This window comes from Myotis myotis, unplaced genomic scaffold, assembly GCF_014108235.1.
Source record: "Myotis myotis isolate mMyoMyo1 unplaced genomic scaffold, mMyoMyo1.p scaffold_m19_p_5, whole genome shotgun sequence".
Classification (NCBI taxonomy): Eukaryota; Metazoa; Chordata; class Mammalia; order Chiroptera; family Vespertilionidae; genus Myotis; species Myotis myotis.
The window spans coordinates 53,082,825-53,104,005 of record NW_023416357.1 but is presented as its reverse complement, the minus strand read 5'-3'; the positions used below and the strand labels follow the sequence as shown (position 1 = coordinate 53,104,005).

Here is a 21,181-nt window from a genome sequence, read left to right as displayed (position 1 = left end):
CATTTGGGAGATACAAGCTCCCGACTGCACTGAACTCATTTCTGGCGAGACTCTAGGGACCCAGACTCCTATGGGGAGAAACTGGACTGTTTGTCATTGGGTTGGAAAGCAAGGGTGGCTATCTTGCAGAACTGCTCGCAGGGATCATTGTTACTGTGGGGGTGCAGGAATCGGGGACTCAGGGACACGGAGACACTGAGAGGTGAGGAGAGGCGCGAAGAGGCGCGGAGTCATGGAGACGGCTGACGACAGCCATCGCTGTTTGCTCCGCCCTGGTGATTCTCTGAGACCCCGCCCCACTCAATTTACAACCCCACCCAAACTGTGCCCAGTGGTGCAAATGGATCACCTGCCCTTTTGCAGACTAACCTAACAAACTGCAGCTGGGTCAGAGAGCTCCAAATCTCCAAACCCCAAACAAAGAGGAGAAATCTGCAGATCTTGCGGTAGGGCCTGCTGGGCGGACTCACACAGTGGTTGAATTTGCGCCTCCTTGGAGATCCAGGACCCAGTGTACCCAGTGGTCAGATACCAGATTTCAACTCCTCACATCCATAAGTGACACACTCAAGAGGCAGACTCAGTGAGCACCAAAGCCCCACTGACGCAAGTCCTGCTCCATAAGGGTGTCTCCAGCACAGCAGTTCTTCTACTATAGACACAGCAGGTCCTTGCAGTCAATTGGCCTGGAGGTCATTTCCTCCCAGGGATACCAACAGCAATCAAGGCTTAACTACAACAAGACTGTACACCCAGCCCACAAAGGGGTGCAACAAGACTGTCCACCTCAGGTGATTGGGGAGGCTGAGCCACTGGGCCCAATAGGACACCTACTACACAAAGCCACTCTATCAACACAGGGAAGCAGCCAAAATACAGAGACAAAGAAACATGTCACAAATGAAAGAAATGGAGGAAAGCAAATTACTGGATTTAGAGTTCAAAACTACAGTTATAAGGTTACTCAAGAATCTTCTAGAAACATTCCAAGGAACTTAGTGAGACCTTCAAGGATCTTAATGAGAATGCCAAAAAAAAAAAAAATGGAAAAGGACAAGTCAGAAATTAAGCATTCACTGACTGAAATAAAGAATAATATACAGAGATCCAACAGAAGACTAGAGGATCCCAAGAATCAAGTCAAAGATTTGAAATACGAAGAAGCAAAAGACACCCAACCAGAAAAGCAAAAAGAAAAAAGAATCCAAAAATATGAAGATAGTGTAAGGAGCCTCTGGGACAACTTCAAACGTACCAACATCCGAATTATGGGGGTGCCAGAAGAAGAGAGAGAGCAAGATATTGAAAGCCTATTTGAAGAAATAATGACAGCAAACTTCCCCTACCTGGTGAAAGAAATATACTTAGAAGTCCAGGCGAAGAGAACCCCAAATAAGAGGAATCCAAAGAGGACCACACCAAGACACATCATAATTAAAATTCCAAGAGCAAAAGACAAAGAGAGAATCTTAAAAGCAGCAAGAGAAAAACAGTTAGCTACCTACAAGGGAGTACCCATTCGACTGTCAGCTCATTTCTCAATGGAAACCATGCAGGCCAGAAGGGAGTGGCAAGAAATATTGAAAGTGATGAATAGCAAGAACCTACAACCAAGATTACTCTACCCAGCAAAGCTATCATGTAGAATTGAAGGTCAGATAAAGGGCTTCACAGACAAGAAAAAGCTAAAGGAGTTCATCACCACCAAACCAGGATTATATGAAATGCTGAAGGGTATTCTTTAAGAAGAGGAAGAAGAAAAAGGTAAAGATAAAAATTATGAACAAGGTTCAACAAATACATATCTATCAATAAGTGAATCTAAAAATTAAGTCAATAAAAAAATCTGATGAACAGAATAAACTGGTGAATATAATAGAATCAGGGGCATATAAAGGGAGTAGACTGATAATTCTCAGGGAGAAGGGGGTGTGAAGGGTGCTGGAAGAGTTTGTACAAAAATATTACACCTATGGCTGAGGACAGTGGTGGGGGGTAAGGGCATGGGGTGGTGTGGGAACCAGGTGGAGGGGAACTATGGGGGGAAAAAGAGGAACATCTGTAATAATCTGAACAATAAAGATTTATTAAAAATATTTTTATTGATTTCAGAGAGGAAGGGAGAGGGAGATAGAAACATCAGTGATGAGAGAGAATCATTGATTGGCTGCCTCCTGCACACCCTCCACTGGGGACTGAGCCCACAACCTGGGCATGAGCTCTGACCAGGAATTGAACTGTGACCTTCTGTATCATAGGTTGACACTCAACCACTGTCCCACACTGGCTCGGCAAGACTGTGTAATTTTTTGTCGTGAACTGGTAAATTTAGCAAGATCTAGGGTAGTATAATAGTTGAGATTAACTTGTAATATTCAGGTTAAAAATTTATGCTTTTTGTCTCTTCCATGCAAGGCATAATTTATACCACATAACACAAGTATGATTGCTTTTACATTTTTTGTGTTAATCGTTTGCTGAAGTGTACAACATAAAAATGAATTAAGTGATTGATGATTGTTACACAGTCCAATACTGATTTCAACCAGTCAAAATGTTGCAGTTTTGGCTTAATTTTAAGGAGTCTGAGGCACATAGTTTCTGGGACAACCCAGGCCAGGTGACCTGGATATGTCCTTGCCAAACTGTTCCTGTAGAATAAATAGGTTGTTTGTAAATAATAGGATGGCAAAGCATTCTCTCACAAGATTTCAAGTTCACAAAATATGAGGCAACTGGGTAAAAGGTCAAAGGTGAAAGGTAATAAGCCATTTAGAACCTGTTCTTTTGTGGAGCCTTTGGCTGTCTTTCAGACTGAGGTCTTGGAAATAGTTCACACACAGGCCTTTTGCCAAAAGACTACTGAGAGTTGGCTCAAGCAGGATTCTATTACAAAGCCCTCTCCCCGTCTTTCTCTCACTCTCTCTTTCTGTCTTGCTGTCTGAAATTTATAAAAGTGCAAGGATTTTAATAACAACTACGTATGGAAATGAAGCAACCAAATAAATTCATGTTTTACCTAAAATAAACTTAGAATGACTTTTCCATTTAGGGACAGAGGTCCACAATTTAACCTATTGTTACAAATACTTGCAAAATTGATTGCAAAGTATATTTTTAAAAAAGACTAAGTTTATCAAAACAACAAAGAAGATTAAAACTATTGACAGAAAAACTATAGGCAATTGTAGACTGTTAAAAGAGGCAGTATATGTCTGTTCCTCTTAAATCACCAGAGGCAGAGGCAGCCTTTAAGCAGCTAGTGTGATATTTTAATTAATGAGCTCTTCTCCAAGTATATGTTATCTATTGAGTGTTAAGATTTGCTGTGTATTATGAAGAAAAGAAGTTATAATTAGGCTTCCTCAAAATTTCTTGTCTCCTTTTAGATTTACTGCTGTTGTTATTCTTGCTTAGAGTAGGAATTCATTCTAGGAATAATAATAAAAGCGAATGTTAGATTTACCTTCTCTGGCATTAAAACTTGGCTTAGAGATTCTTCTTTAGTTCCTTGGCTATCATATTTGTCTGCATTACTAGTCTGTTTTATCTTGTTTGTTTTATCTAACTACGACAGAGTTAGAACTTCTGTTGTGGTTAATTTTGGTATATTTTAACCCTTGGATTTGAAATATTTGTTAATAAAGTTTTGGGACACTTTAGGTTAGAAAAGGTGGGGAAAGAAACAGTGAAACCAGGACAAAAAATTTTTTTCCAAACACAAAGTATGAGCTATAGGCTATTTAACTATAAGTACAATTCTTTGGGATAGTAGCAATTATAAGAAATCACTCAGCTAAATGGAAAATAGAATAGTTCATAAGAAATTTAGTGTAAGTCCTAGTGGGAACCAAAGCATGCAGTTTGGATCATAGCCAGTGATACCTTGGCTTTCATTTCTGTATTGTACTAATAAGGATAGACATGGAAAGGATGGGACTTTCCAGTGTGTTTCATAAAGTCTGATTTCTTTTTTTTGTGTAGAACAATAAAACAAACACATTTATTTTTCAAACAGAATTTTCTGAGACTATATTATTTCACAGGTGGTTTTGTCTTTATCTACTTTCTTCAGAAAACTAACTCTAAAAGAAAAATATTTCCCTGAAGTTTGGGAAGTCATTTGCCATTGTTTTCCTTTCTTTGAATTTCTTGGATTCAAGAAAACTGCTGCGAGTATACGTTATTGTATTGTTGATAAAGTTCTCTTCTGTTTTTTTTTTTTAATTAAACAGAATGACAAGTTCATTTTCTTTTATTTATTGACTTCTAACCAGACTGTGTTGGACAAATTAGAAAATGGCAACTTTTAAAAGATTGTATTTAAAAAGTTTGGGCAGATCTTTACTTTCTTCTCTCATGCAAAAATTGTTAAAGAAAAACTTGAAAAATATATATTTTTTTTCTTTTTAAGAATTAAACTTAAGAAAATTAACCCTGGCTAAGTCCCTGAGCCTCTTTTAATCTGTTTTCTTATATATAAAATGAAGGCTAGAACTCAATTTTTAAGGTTTTTCCCAGTTCCAAACTATATTGTATCTGGCCAAATATTGTTTCTAGGATTGAAGAACTCTCTGACTTGCTATAAAACTTGGTATTTCTGTCTTTTTTTTTCTTCAGTGAATTACAATGTTAGGGAGAAAGTAAATCAGGATCTTGAGGTATGAAAGATGCCATGAACCCATATTCAAAGGGCAGTTAGCATCATATCCCCTTGTTTGTCCATTTCCTTTTGCCACTCTTTTTTTTCATGATCTCTCTCTCTCTTTTTTTTTCAATTCTTTGTTGTTGAAAGTTTTACATGTCTCCTTTTCCCTCCACTGACCTCTCCCTGCCCACTCCTGCTCCCCAGCTCATGCCTTCACCCCACTAGTGTCTGTGTCCATTGGTCATGCTCATATGCATGGATACAAGTCCTTTGATCTCTTACCTCATCTCCCCCACCCTTCCCTGCCCTTCCTCTGAGGTTTGATGGTCTGTTTGATGCTTCTATGTCTCTGGATCTATTTTTGTTCATCAGTTTATGTTGTTCATTATATTCCACAAATGAGTGAGATCATGTGATATTTGTCTTTCTCTGACTGGCTTATTTGCTCTCCAGGTCCATCCATGTTGTTGCAAATGGTAAGAATTCTTTCTTTTTTACAGCAGCGTTGTATTCTATTGTGTGAATGTACCACAGCTTTTTAATCCACTCACCTGCTGATGGGTTTCCAAATCTTAGCTATTGTAAATTGTGCTGCTATGAACATAGGGGTGCATATATCCTTTCTGATTGGTGTTTCTGATTTTTTGGGATATATTCCCAGAAGTGGGATCACTAGGTCAAGTGGGAGTTCCATTTTTAGTTCTTTGAGGAAACTCCATACTGTTCTCCACAGTGGCTGCACCAGTCTGCATTCCCACCAGCAGTGATGAGGATTCCTTTTTCTCAGCATCCTTGCCAGCACTTGTTATTTGTTGATGATAGCCATTCTGACAGGTGTGAGATGGTACCTCATTATCATTTTGATTTGCATCTCTTGGATGATTAGTGACTTTGAGCACATTTTCATATGTCTCTTGGCTTTCTGAATGTCCTCTTTTGAAAAGTGTCTATTTAGGTCTTTTGCCCATTTTTTTGATTGGATTGTTTATCTTCCTTTTGTTAAGTTGTATGAGTTCCATATAAATTTTGGAGATTAAACCCTTATCAGATGTAACATTGGCAAATATGTTGTCCCATGTAGTGGGCTCTCTTGTTTTGTTGATGGTTTCTTTTGCTGTGCAGAAGCTTTTTATTTTGTTGTAGTTCCATTTGTTTATTTTCTCCTAGTTTCCATTGTCCTAGGCGATGTATGGGTAAAGATATTGTTATGACATATGTTGCTACTTCACTTCCTATGCTTCTTTTAGATTTTTATGGTTTCCTGTCTTACGTTTAAGTCTTTTATCCATTTTGAGTTTATTTTTATGGTGTAAGTTGGTGATCTAGTTTCATTTCTTTGCATGTATCTGTCCAATTTTCCCAACACCATTTATTGAAGAGACTGTCTTGTTTCCATTGTATGTTCTTGCCTTCTTTGTCAAATATTAATTGAGCGTAATGGCTTGGGTTGATTTCTCGGTTCTCTGTTCTGTTCCACTGGTCCTTTTGCCACTTTTACTACTATTAAATATATTACTTTGGTTCTGCCTTGAATGAGAGAAAAAGACTAGGCCAGTGAGGCCATCAAGTGGGAACTTTCTAAAGGTCTAAAGGAGAGAGCCAGCTGATCCCAGGTGGAAACAGAAAGTCATATTTCTGGTACATGGGTTTGTTTCTGGGCTCTCTATTCAGTTCCTTTGATATATGTGTTTGTTTTGTGCCAATACAATACCGTTTTGGTTACTATAGCTTTGAAATGTAGTTTGAAATCAGGGAGCATGGTGCCTCTGGCTTTGTTCTCCTTTCTCAAGATTGCATTGGCTATTCAGGGTCTTTTGTGATTCCATTTAAATTTTTTTTTTCTATTTCTGGGAAAAGTACCATTGGGATTTTGATAGGGATCTTATTGAATCTGTAGATTGCTTTGGGTAGTATGGACATTTTACCAATAGTAATTCATCTAATCCATGAACCCACACTATCTTTCCATTTTGTGTCTTCTTCAATTCTTTCATCAATATCTTATAGTTTTCAGTGTTAATTAGCTTAACAATAACACACAACTGTCGGACCAACTAGTTTTCAGTGTTGTATAGAGTTTTTACCTCCTTGGTTAAATTTATTCCTAGCTATTCTTTTGGATGTGCTTTTTAATGGGTTTGTTTTATTAATTTCACTTTCTGATTGATTGTTGTTAGTGTACAGAAATGCAACTGATTTTTTATATATTGATACTGTATCCTACAAATTTACTGAATTTTTTGATTAATTGTAATTTTTTTTAGTGGAGTCTTTAGGGTATTCTGTATATATTATCATGTTATTTGGAAATTGGGGTAGTTTTACTTCTTCTTTTCCAATTTGAATGCCTTTTACTTCTTTTTTAAAAAAAATATATTTTATTGATTTTTTTACAGAGAGGAAGGGAGAGAGATAGAGAGTCAGAAACATCGATCAGCCGCCTCCTGTGCATCCCCCACTGGGGATGTGCCCGCAACCCAGGTACATGCCCCTGACCGGAATCGAACCTGGGACCTTTGAGTCCGCAGGCCGACGCTCTATCCACTGAGCCAAACCGGTTTCGGCTGCCTTTTACTTCTTGTTCTTGGCTAGTTGCTCCATCTATGACTTCCAGTACTATGTTGAATAAGAGTGGGTATGATTGTCTTGTTCCTGATCTTAGAGAAAAAATTTTCATTTTTTACCATTGAGTATGTTATTATGTGTGGCCTGCATATATAGTCTTTATTATGTTGAGGTATGTATCCTTAATATCTTGAATGGATTTTGAATTTTTTCAGATACTTTTTCTGTACCTATTAAGATGATCATATGATTTTATCTTTCATTCTGTTAATGTTTATGTTACATTGATTTGTGGATGTTGAACCATCTTCATATTTCTGGGATAAATCCCACTTGATAGTAGTGTATGACCCTTTTAATGTATTACCCTTTTAATGTATTGTTGAATTCAGTTTGTTAATATTTTGTTGCATCTATGTTCATCAGGGATATTGGCCAGTAATTTTCTTTTCTTGCAGTGTGCTTGTCTGGTTTTGATATCAGGGTACTCATTATAATTGGAGAGCATGTAAAGAGCTTCCCAGACAAGAAAAGCTAAAGGAATTCATCACCACCAAACCAGCATTACATGAAATATTAAAGGGTCTTCTTTAAGAAGAAGAAGAAAAAGGTAAAAGTATAAACAATAAAATGGCAATACATGCATATCTATCAACAGTTGAATCTAAAAAATGAAATAAATGAATAAGCAGAGCAGAAACAGACTTATAGATACAGAGAATATTTCGACTGTTGCCAGATGAGAATGGTGTTGGGGGGGGGGGACGAGTGAAAAAGGTGAAGGGATTAAGAAATATTCATTAATAGTTGCAGAATAGTCATGGGATATAAAGTACGGCATAGGCAATATAGCCAATAATATTGTAATAACTATGTATAGTGTTAAATGGGTACTAGATTTATTGGGGTGATCACTTAGTAAGTTATATAATGTCTAATCACTAGGATGTGCACCTGAAAATAATATAATATTGTATGTATGTCAACTGTAATTAAAAAATTAAAATGATTTAAAAATATATTCAATTTTAGAAAACAACAAAAACATAAAGTTAAGCATATACTAAAAACAATCTTTTATAAGTGGACCTGTAAAATTCAAACCCATGTTGTTCAAGGGTCAACTAACTGTATTATCATTTCATCTGTTTATTAATGAAGTATTGTGACTTTTCCAAATGTTTAATTTTATAATTTACATACTTATTTTGGTCGAAGAAGTATAAAAATCACGGGTTCTCTTTTAAACTAAGGATATGTAGAAGCTTTATTTTGCCACAGAGGGAGAGCACTATGTTATTCTTGTGTTTTAGCTATGACTGTAATCTACATTCTGCTCACTTAAACAATTTCCTTTGTTTTTGATGGAAGATGAGAATTTATTGGGATTCATTGGAGGAGCCTCCATCACTGTGTGTGCCAATCCACTTACGAATATACTATGTTACTCTTGAAAAAAATTTTGAAGTTCATAGAATGATAATCTGGCCCTAGATTGAATACTTTCTAACTTAGATCAAGGAATTCTTCAGTAGAACTTGTAAATTTCTTTTTGTTGAATGAAAAAGGAGGATAGTAATACAATAAAATTACTTTTGTTTGATCTGATTAAAATTTTAATGACTAGTCTACTTGTCTAGAAATTTTCCCTTGGATAATTAAGTGTGGTGAACATGTGAAAATGAAGTTGTGAATTAAACAACTTTTTTTTTTTTGCTTTTTTTTTTTTGCGTGTAGCTTTCGTTCTTCAGAAATAGGACAATATGGAAGTGTTCATTAACAAAAAAGTAGAGACTAGTCAAAACAAATCTATTTCCAACCTTAAAACATGAAAAAATAAACAGTTAAAAGTTGAAGTATTATAAACAAATTGTAGTTTTTGAGAATGTGGCAACTATTATAATAATATGTATGTAGGTAGTTCTGTTTCCAAATAAATAGACCACATTTTCTTTTTGAACTATGTGATTTATATGGAGTTTATTAGGACATATATATTACTATAAATAATTGTGAATATGAATTTGTTCTTAAAAACCCCGATTCTTAACATTCAGATTTTAGGTACAGTAATGCTCAGTTTTTGTTTCTATAAATAGGATTTTTTTTTTAAATCTTGGCTAGGAGAAATGTCAGTTTGTACTTAGTCATCAGAGATGAGTAATATTCTAGAAACTCTTTCTCCTAGTTTAGACTTCTTAATGTTATTTTAGTGTATTTTTTCAGTCACAGTGTATTGTATTTTAAGTGTTATGTTGAACAAAATGTGTAGTAACAGTTGTTGTAGAGTCCTTTCCTATAAAAGATCACAAATGTAATAGAGCTGGGCATCTCTATGTCAAACATTAAGAGTTACTGGGCAATAGCAACAGACAGGAGGCTCTAAATAGCATTGTTTTAGTAGAGGATGGGGATGTGATATTAACTATCAAGCATGTTATTACCAAAATTCAGTATAGAAATAACAATTAAGGGTCCTCTCAGCATCCTAAAATGTTATTTTGTTTCATTAAAAACTTTTAATAGCCTACCAAACTATCCTAATCTACCTTAAATCTGCCTTAATAGATTTATCTACTGGGTGTATCAGGATGATTTCTCAGATGCATATCATAGGGAGCCCAAAGAAACTTAATAACTGTGGGTTAAATTATCAACTTTGGTATTTATGTGCTTTAAGCCAAGTTTCTTTACTGTTACCATCCTACATTTGTGTGTGGATGTTTTGTTTTTGTTTTTATACAGCACCCAATGTACTTTCATGCATATCATTTAATCTTGCCTGTCATGTAATTGATACGAAATACTTGAGGAATAAATGAAAAACTGCATCATATACATATAATGGTTTTCATTTTAAAGATAAAGAAGCTGAAGTAAAGATGAAAACAAAGGTATTATCTTGCAATAAAAATATCTGGGTTCATATCCCATTTCTGAAATTATGTGCTCTTTGGAAAATTTCTCTTTTTGAGTCTCTGTTTCTCATGTGTAAAATGGGGATCTTATTCTCCTTGAGGGTTATTGGGATGATTGAATAAAGTAATCTACACGAGCACATCCGTTGTGGCTCAGTGGTTAAGGGTCGACCCTGGATCCAAGAGGTTGCTGGTTTGATTCCTGGTCAGGGCATATGCCCGGGTTGTGGGTTTGATCCCTGGTGGGGGCTGTGTAGAAGGCGGCTGACCAATGACGTTTCTATCTGTCTGTACCTCTCCTTTCCTCTCTCTCTCTCTAAAAAAAAAAAAAAAAAAAAAAAAAAAATCAATAAAAACATATATAAAAATCATCTACATGAAAATGTTTTGAACTCTGCCGAAACCGGTTTGGCTCAGTGGATAGAGCGTTGGCCTGCGGACTGAAAGGTCCCAGGTTCGATTCCGGTCAAGGGCATGTACCTGGGTTGCGGGCATATCCCCAGTAGGAGATGTGCAGGAGGCAGCTGATCGATGTTTCTCTCTCATCGATGTTTCTAACTTTCTATCTCTCTCCCTTCCTCTCTGTGAAAAATCAATAAAATATATATTTAAAAAAAAAAAAAAAGAAAATGTTTTGAACTCTAATGTTCCATACAAATACAAATCAGGATTATAATTTTTTAATATACTACAAATTGTAAATCATCTACTTAATAGCATATTGGAAAAGAACAGTTCAATAGTCTTTCTACTGTGTCTACACCACCTCAATTCCAGAGACACTAAGTCTATTGTAGGTCTGTATAACATTATTAATATTTATCATAAGTGCAAAATGATTGTTCTCATGAGCCTAAGACTTAAAGGTCATTTTATGCCTGTAATATATTATAGAAGTTAATATGCCTGTAGTATATTGTAGAAGTTAATATATTGTAGAAGTCATTTGAATGAATGTTTCTTTATTTTTATTTTTTTATTGATTTCAGAGAGGAAGGGAGAGGGAGCAAGAAACAGAAACATCAATGATGAGAGAGAATCACTGATTGGCTGCTCCCTGTAGGCCCCCCACTGGGGATCGAACCCACAACCTGGGCATGTGCCCCTGACTGGAATTGAAGCCGGGACCCTTCAGTCTGCAGGTTGACACTCTATCCACTGAGCCAAACTGGCCAGGGCTCTTTTTTTCCTCCAGTTGAAACCTATTTAAATTTTGTGAACTACAAAAAAAAAGTTATGTAGTAGGTCACTGACACAGTTTCATTTTATTTGCTTTAACCAGGTCTTTCCCAGAATATGGGATAAAGGTTTTGATGATCACCTTATTTATTTCCTTTATCTCTTCTTAAAAGAAGAATATAAACTTGATTAATTATGACATTTAAGTTTTATGACAAGTGTATGAAAATAAGTTACTTAATTATTGACCTGTAACATTCTAAATCTCCTAGGGGCCCAGTGCACGAATTCGTGCACCTTGAAAGGAACTGTGGGTCGCAGGCTGCAGTGGGCACAGGGGCAGGTCTCGGCCCATCCTCTGTGCCCCCGCCAGGACCCTCCCACCACCGCCCCTGGTCCCTGTCTACCAGCAGCCCCGCTCCCACTGCCGCCACTCCCATGTGCTGATGGCGCCAGCCCCGCTCGCACTTGCTGATGGTGCAGAGCGATTGGGGCTGGCGCCACCAGTGGGTGCGAGCCGCGGCTACTGCTCCGATCGCCCCTCAGGAGCAGGGGGAGATGGAGAAGCCTTGAGGGGTGATCAGGGCTGGTGCCAGGCGCTGGCAGTGGGTGCAAGCAGGGCTGGTGCTGGTAGCAGGTGCAAACGCCGGGCACTGTGGCATGCAGGAGCAAAGAATTTTCAGTAACCACCAGAGGCTCACCCTGATGGCAGCGACTGGCCGCCTTGGTCTGGTGCCCCCGCTCACCTGCTCCACCATCTAGTCATGGCCGGTGCCCGCCATGTTTTGTGCTCTACTGCTTGCTGCTGACACCCACCATGTTCCGCACATGCCCCCTGGTGGTCAGAACACGTCATAGTGACTGGTTGTTCGGTGGTTCCGTCATTCGGTCTATTTGCATATTACGTAGCCTTTTATTATACAGGATAAGAAAAGTACCCACTTCATAGTTCCTACATTTGTTTCCCTTTCTGAGAAGATCTTTGATAATATTCTGAAATGTTATTTTTTTTGGTTTTAAATATCTAATTCAAAGTACTTTGAAACAATGGGATTACATTTTGAAACCTACAATAAACAAATAAACTAACAAAAATTAGCCACCATAGGAGAAAATGTGAAATGGAAATTTAAGGTGTCCCAAAATTCACGCAAGATTTGCTGTTGAATTGAATTGCAAATCTTGCGTGAATTTTGGGACACCCCATATATAATGAAATAAAGAAATAAATGAAAAAAAAGTTTTGAGAATTGTAGAGGATTAACAGGAGATATCACAGTGTGTTTTTCACTTAGTGTTTTGTTTTCTTTTAGTAAGACTCTTATCAGTTGGAGAGAGTTGTTCTTTTATTTGAACTAAGTTCTGTTTTTTCTGAAATCAGATTTTGTATCCCTAAGGCCCACTCAGCAATGCCAGTATAAACATACATTAGCAGCTGTACAATACTTTAATGAGTTAGCAAGAAGGTATAAAGCAACTACTTCATTTTAGAACCCAAATGCTAACCACTGAGCACCACCAGCCAGGGCAATTCTATACGTATTTTATGAAAGATGATAGAAGTCAGAAATGTCTCAATAATTTTGTCACAAAAAAATTAAAAGGTAAGAGATAATTACCGTCATTTTCCGCCATTTGTACCAACATCCAAAATAAATTTTCCCAAAGTCTCACCATTTAATACCAGCCATACAGTTTAGTCAGAACAGATCATAAAGAGTCAAACTTCTCTCTTCTGATCTGGACATTTCTGTCACACTCTTAATGATGTAATTAAAAGTTGTGTGGATGAATAGCATAGAGAGACCCAATTCTTCCACATTCTTTGGATGCATTATAACATGGGGAGAGCACTGAATAAATTGAGATCTCTGGCTAATGTTATAAATGAGAGTCGTTGTATTTACCTTTCCTTCTTAGAAAGATCTTCAGTATTTTTATAAAATGAAGTACAAATATACATTGGAACTATGTATAAGTTTTAAATTTTTGTGAGGTAAAAACATTCATGTGAGCAAAGATGCAACTTATATAGAGAATCACATTTTCTGTTGAGGATCTTGGAATATCCACAAGAGAACCATCCACCCAGTAGAAAAGGTTCCTGCTCTGAAGAATGAGGTTCTCTGAAGGCCATGGATCACTAACTAGCTGAGCATGTACTTACTGTCTTCTCTCTTTTTCTATTTTATGGACAACGAGAGGTAGGACTAAGGGAATTTGGGTTTTTGGTGTGTAGATTTTTGACGTTTTGATAGAGGAATGATTATTCTAAATAACTTACTAGGTATGTATTTTTAGAAAGAAATGAAACTTGATTAAAAGTTTAAATGTCATCTTAAAAAATTGACATTGAATTCAGAGACTCTAGTTCATCTTGTACAGATGAAGAAACTTAGGTGACGAGAACACAGAAAGTTAATACGGACTGGAACTGGAGCGCAAGGTAAACTGCCCCGGCTCCCGGTGCAGCGCTACGTTCAGTGTTTTATGTAATATATTTTAATGGTTCTAATTTATAAGATGAACACATTGTCCATTTGTTATATTTAGAATCTAAGTAAAATAATACATTTTTGAAATGCCTGTGTTGGACTTTTGAAAATAAATTGTAAAAATTGTGTAAGATAGGAGCTATATGAGTATATTATATCAGAGGTTTGGCTCTCTTGACTGTTTTACTTAATTTTATGTGTATCTATTGAGACTATACATATGATAGTTGATCCCCTGGGTTTAGCTCTGCTGGTATAACAAAGGTTTAAATACTATTTACTTTCAGGAAGTTATTTAAAAAATTTAAATTAGTAACTATTTCAAAGAAACTAAAATAAAGCATTTAACATTGGAAATATTAGAAAAAGTAAATTAGAAATTTTCCAAACATACTGAAAGAAAAAAAAAGAGACTAATTTTATTTTAACAAATGTTTGTGATTTGACATGTTTGCTTTATATTTTTTGTTGTTTTAAAGAAATAAAAGGTAATAAAAACTGTTGAGTTTCTTCACACCCCATTCCGGCCCACTCCACTTCTTCAGAGGCAGCCACTATCTGGAAGTTGGTGTGTTTCCTTCCTCCAAGTTTTCATATTTCTATGTATGTATGTATCCATAAATTATAGCATATACCTGTTCTGCTAGGATGGTGGTCTCTAGTCAAATCTTGCTATTTACATTTAAATTAGTTAAAATCCAATAAATAAATAAGTAAATAAGTTAAAATCCCATATAATAAAAGGGTAATATGCAAATCAACTGAATGGCAGAACAACCGGTCTCTATGACACACACTGACCACCAGGGGGCAGACGCTCAATGCAGGAGCTGCCCCTGATGGTCAGTGCGCTCCCACAGGGGGAGTGCCACCCAGCCAGAAGCTGGGCTCATGGCTCATGGCTGGTGAGTGCAGCAGCAGTGGTGCTCCCACCACTGCCTCCGCGGCAGCGCTAAGGATGTCCGACTGACGGCATCCCCCGAGGGCTCCTGGACTGCGAGAGGGCCCAGGCCGGACTGAGGGACACCCTCCCACCTGCCCCCGAGTGCACAAATCTCATGCACCGGGCCTCTAGTATAAAACAAAATACATTTAGTTCCTCAGTAGCACTAGCCACATTAGAAATGTTCAGTATCCCCATGTGGTTTAGGCTACTACACTGGACATTTTCATCATTGAAGAAGTGCTGATATATACCATTGTTTGCATGTTCTTAAACTTCATACTAATGGCATCACACTATTCATATTCTGGAGCTTTTTCCACTCAATATTATATTTGAGGTTTATCTACAATGACACACTAATTTGTGCACATTTAGGCTATTTTCTACTTTTAAATGTTAAAATAATGCTGTAGGTAATAGGGTTATGCTTGTTTTTATTCACACATGTGTGAAGTTTCTTTAGGGTATGCATTTGTTGGTTGTAATCATTTTTAACTTTATATGATGTGACCAAATAATTCCTTCAAGTAGGTATACCAATTTAAGCTTCAACTAATAGTATGTAAGATTTTCTTTCTTCACATCCTTGCTGATACTTAATATTGTTAGCATAGAGTGTCATATGTTATTTTGTTTTAATTTTTATTTTACTGATATTTAGTGAAGATGAACAACTTTTCATATGTTTATTGGTCATTTGGATTTCCTTTTCTGTGAATAGTCTATTCACATTATTTTTTTAAAAATTATTTTTCATTTTGATTTAGGAGTTCTTATTAATTCATTTTTGATGATGCATTATAAATTTGTCCTATTTTGTGGCTTGTATTTTTTACTTGTTTATGGTGTCTTGACGCCTAGAAATTTAAAAATTTATTGTGTAAAAATTTTCAGCCTTTCCCTTTAATGCTTGTACTTTTTCAGGTCCTGCTTAAGCAAGCTTTTCTTATTTTGCTGCCATATGGTTCATTTCCTGCTTTTCCTTCTAAAAGTTTTATAATTTTGCTTTCTAGATTTAGGTTTTCTAAATCTACCTGGGATTTATATTATGAGACAGTGATCTCATAATACATTTATGAGATGTAATTAATTTTCCCCATAAATATTACTAATTTTCTAAGCATCAATTTTTGAATAATTTCTCCTCTCCTCACTGATTTGTATTGCCATTTTTAATCTACCGAATTGCTGTATATGGGTGGGTTTTCTATTCTGTGCAGTTGATTTGTTGATCTCTGTGTCAGTATCACACCATCTAAATTATTAGAGCTTTATGATATGATGATGACTGTTAGGGTAAATCATCCCACCTTGTTCATCTTTTTCAAAATCATTCTGTTTTCAGTCTTTTTTCTCCCATGTGAATTATAGGGTGATGGTATTAAGTTCTGTTAACAATCCTCCTGGGATTTTTATTGGAATTGAATTTAGAGAGTAATTTAGTGAGAATAGACATTTTTATGAAACTTAGTTTTCCCATCCACCAACACGGTTTATCTGCCCATTCATTTGTGTTTCCATTTATGCCTGACAGTAAAGTATAATTGCCTCAATAGAGGTTTTCTTGTGGCCTGGTGCTTTCTCGTGGATAGATATTTGACTGCTGATTTAACTTTTTTGATGTTTAGGAATATATTCAGTTTTTTGATACTCTTCTTGAGTCAAATTTAGGTTACTTACACAAAATGTCCCAAAAGTATTAGTGCAGTTTTAAATTTAAATGACTTCAAGAGTATAAATGCCACAGAGTTGTACAACAATTACTTGGAAGTTTATTTAAATTTCTTTTAAGTTTTATGGTTTTTGAATTGCAATTTATAGGTTTTCCCTCATTTTTCCTTGTGCAATTTATTTGTTGAAGAAATCAGCTTATTAATCTGAAAAGTTTCCACTGTGTTTGGGTTTCCGAAGACCACCTCCAGTTTCAGTGATTCACTGGGAGGACTCACAGCATTTATCAGATAGTGGGACTCATGGCTGCGATTTATTATAGCAAAAGCATACAAAGCGATGTCAGAAAAGGGACAAGGCGAAGGGGGGCCAAGTCAGCAGGAAGCCTGGCACAGCCTCTTCGGAGTCTTTTCCTAGAGGAGTCACACAGGATGTATCTAATTTCCTCAGGAACGAGTTGTGACAACACATGTGAGATGTTTAAAAGGGAAGCTGACTGGAGACTCAGTGCCCGGGGTTTTTATTGGAGGCTGGTTACATAGGCATCCTTAGCGCCCAAATTCCAGACTCTAGGACGGGAAGCAGGTGCTCAGCATCAACCGCATTCTCCACACAGTTCATCGTTGAAGATTTTATGTAATATATTTGTGAGGTAAAAACAGGTTACTTAGGCGTCCTTGGCACCCAAACTCCAGACTCTCAGAAGGAAAGAGGCACACTGAGCACTCTTATCAGTTCCTAGAATGGTGGGAACCCTGCTGAGATCCACGTTCCCAGACACCAGTCAAGGTCCAGCCTTGCAAACAGGATTTTTCTCAGGACAGCAGTTTCAGGCCTGCCCTGTAACTCTCTCTGCACACCCACATTCAGGGCTTTGCTAATTGCCTGCTAGGTGGTAAATACGTTACTCTGTCTCCTCTGTTTCCTGTAAACCAGTAGTTCGGTCTATAGGCTTACACAAGTTTGATTTTTTTTTTTGACAAGAATATTTCGTTGATGGTGTTGTATACTTTCTATTGCATCTTATCAGGAAGCAGATATCATCTGGTTGCTCTTTTTTATGTGGGTGTGATGTTAAGTTTGATTAGAAGGTTCAAGTATTACCAGCCTGATATAGGCATTATAAAGTTCCCCATCGGCTATTAACCTAATGATTTTAGCAATTGTTGATTCGTCATGCCATTCAGATTTGTAAAATCTAACTTTCTTTTTCACTTATTAGCTGTAATATTTCTATAAATAAGAATTTGCCCTCATCAACTATTCATTTACTCTGAAGTACAGTTAATAAAAGGTAGGGGAAAAATGCAAGATTCTTTCTTTTACTTCAGAATTCCTTTTATTTTCAGTAATAAGGATAATACATTGGTCCCTTAGCATACTCCAAAGACAAGTATGAGTTTTTATTTTTTATTGTTATGAACATGTGAATATTAAACATATTTAATATTTTAATACACTGAAATAGAAATCTTTTCCCTAAAATTGTCCCATCTTCTGCCACCTCAAGTTAGCTACTGAGCATTGTGCTACAACACCATCCATTCACCCTTGATTCCTTGTTTTCTGGTACAGCAAGATATTTCAGGCTCATTTTATGTTTCTTGCCCCAGATCTAAATCCAGCTGTTTTTCTATGCAATCCTAGTACTTTTTAGTGCAAAAATGATATTTAGAGACCACAGTCTGGATTATGAGGTGCTCAATGCCTTGGATTTGTCATTGTTTCTAGGTTTTTTTCAATGAAAATATGAATATCTAGGAAATATGAACTTTTTTTTTAAAATGAAAAAATACTTTGAGTTTATCCTGATATTTTCAATTCAAATTTGGGGGTATGGGGTTTTTACTTCTTTTGGTTTTGTGATTTTTTTTTCTTATGCTGAAAATGTTGGTTCCTAGTGATGTTAATACAATTATTTGCTCTCTGTATATTAATATCAGTGTAACAACACCAATGCCATCTACACTAATAAAAGAGAAACATGGTAATTGGCATATGACCGCTACCCTTTTCATTGGCTAATCAGCAAGATATGCAAATTAACTGTCAGCCAAGATGGCGGCCGGCAGCCAGGCAACTTGAAACTAACACGAGGCTTGCTTGCCTCAGTGATGGAGGATCGTTGGAGGAAACCAACGTTCCCCGCCTGCGGCTGCAGGCCTCTGAGCAGGCAGTTTAAGAAACATTGTAACAAATACCGCCGGACTTCAGCCAGCAGATTCGCAACATTGTAAGCAAAGGCCAGAAACCTACTTTCAGCCGAGCGGAGGCCTAAGAGCTGGAGCCAAGCCTCAAGGTAAAGCTGGCCCAGAATAAAAAAAAAAAAAAAAGAAAAAAAGGAGCGGTTGGGAACTTCAGTCACTCCCAGCCTGAAAACAGCCCTCAGCCCCTCACCCAGACTGGCCAGGCACCCCAGTGGGGACCCCCAACCTGATCCAGGACACCCTTCTGGGCAAACCAGCCGGCCCCACCCATGCACCAGGCCTCTACCCTATATAGTAAAAGGGTAATATGCCTCCCGGCACCGGGATCAGCGTGACAGGGGGCAGCGCCCAAACCCCCTGATCGCCCTGCGGCTCTGTGTGTGACAGGGTGCGGTGCCCCAACCCCTTGAGCAGCCCTGCTCTGTGCCTGATAGGGGGGAGCTCCCCAACCCCCCCTCCCCCCCACGGGCCCTGCTCTGTGTGTGATGGGGTAGAGCCATAACCTCCCCATCGGCCCTGCCCTGAGTGTGAGAGTGGTGGCGCCCCAACCCCCTGATCGGCCCTGCTCTGTGGGTGATAGAGGGCGGTGCCCCAACCCCCTGATGGGCCCTGCTCTGTGTGTGATGGGGGCAGCGCCCCAACCCCCTGATTGGCCCTGCTCTGTGCGTGACAGGGGGTGGCGCCGCAACCTCCCCATCGACCCTGCCTTGAGTGTGACAGGGGACGGTGCCCCAACCCCCCAATTGGCCCTACCCTGAGCGTGACTGAGGGTGGCATCACAACCTCCCAATCTGCCCTGCTCTGTGCATGACGGGGCGGCGCCCCAACTCCCCAATCGGCCCTGCTCTGAGCCCGACCAGGGGCTGCACCTAGGGATTGGGCCTGCCCTCTGCCACCTGGGAACAGGCCTAAGCCAGCAGGTCGTTATCTCTCGAGGGGTCCCAGACTGCGAGAGGGCACAGGCCGGGCTGAGGGACCCCCCTCCCCGCCAAGTGCACAAATTTTTGTGCACTGGGCCTCTAGTTACTAATAATATGGTTACTGAAATTGTTTATAATTTCTTTGCAGTTCTTTTGGTCTTTGTTGTATATCCCACTAAAGTATTTTTAAAAAATCTTTATTGTTGAAAATATTACATATGTCCCTCTTTTTTCCTCATTGACCCCTTCTAACCCACTCTGCCCCCCCACCCCAGGCCTTCAACAGACTATTGTCTGTGTCCATGGGCTAATCCTAATGTATACAAGTTCTTTGGTTGATCTTTTCACCCGCCTCCCTCCCCCCCACTCCCTCGCCCCTTGCTTTCCCTCTGAGATTCAACAGTCTGTTCCATGCTTCTATGTTTCTAGATCTATTTTGTTCATCAGTTTATTTTGTTCATGAGATTCTACATATGAGTGAGATCATGTGATACTTGCCTTCCCTGACAGGCCTATTGAGCTTACCATAATATTCTCCAGGTCCCTCCATGCTGTCTCAAAGGGTAAGATATCTTTCTTTTTTACTCCTGCATAGTATTCCATGATATAAACGCACCATAGCTTTTTATCCACTCATCTACTGATGGGCACTTAGGCTGTTTTCAGATCTTAGTGATTGTAAATTGCACTGTGATGAACAACAGGGTGCATACATTCTTTCTGATTGGTGTTTCAGGTTTCTTAGGATATATTCCTAGAAGTGAATCCCACTAAGTATTTACAATATAATTACTCTATTCTGAAGTAACTTGAAATAATTACTCTCAGTGTTTTTAGGCCATCAACTCGATACATAGATTTGTTTGTTTCATTTTACTTTCACTTTTTAGAAATTGCTTTTTAAGTTCTTGATTCAATTTTGTTTTATAATTATGTTAGATATTTACCTTATTTTGAAGTCATATCTAAAAAAAAAGATAAATTTAGAGAAGTCTAGCTTCTATTATTCTCCCTTTTACCCTTTACTCTCTTTCCCACAGGCAGTAATTTAATTAGCTTTTGGTTGATCTCCCCTTTGTTTATTTTTAAATGGAGCCAACTATCTATACTAATAAAAGGGTAATATGCTAATTAGACCGAGAGACCTTCCGGACGTCCTTCTGGACAAAGCCATGGTGGCGGGGCCAGGGCAGAGGCGTTTAGGGCAATCAGGCCAGCAGGGGGGACAGTTGGGGGCAAGCAGGCTGGCAGGCAGAGTGGTTAAGGGTGATCAGACAGGCAGGCAGGTGAGCAGTTAGGAACCAGTGGTCCCGGATTGCGAGAGGGATGTCCATGGGATTGTGCCTAAACCAGCAGTTGGACATCCCCTGAGGGGTCCCAGATTGGAGAGGGTCCAGGCTGGGCTGAGGGACACCCCCCTCCCCATGCACGAATTTTGTGCACTGGGCCACTAGTGTGTTTATGTATTTGTGTTTTCTTTCTTAAACACATGCATACTATTCACATTGTTTGTCACACAGCTCTTTTCATTTAATAATATTTTCTGGAAATCATACCATAATAGTATCTAAAAATTCCTTATTAGGATCTGTTTTTTATCGGGTATGGGATTACCATACCATGCATATAATG

At 38.1% G+C, this 21,181-nt stretch overlaps 1 long non-coding RNA gene across 2 annotated transcripts in view; it reads left to right on the top strand.

The window, feature by feature from the left end:
• Nucleotides 1-21,181, top strand: part of LOC118656797 — a 117,858-nt gene that overhangs the window by 29,601 nt on the left and 67,076 nt on the right. Inside the window, exon 5 of one of the 2 annotated variants that reach the window (XR_004967697.1) lies at nt 7,672-7,819. The exons of the other annotated variant lie outside the window; for it this stretch is intronic. This is a non-coding gene — a long non-coding RNA (uncharacterized LOC118656797). Of the gene's footprint in view, nt 1-7,671; nt 7,820-21,181 lie in introns of those variants that run through there. 2 annotated transcript variants of the gene reach the window in all.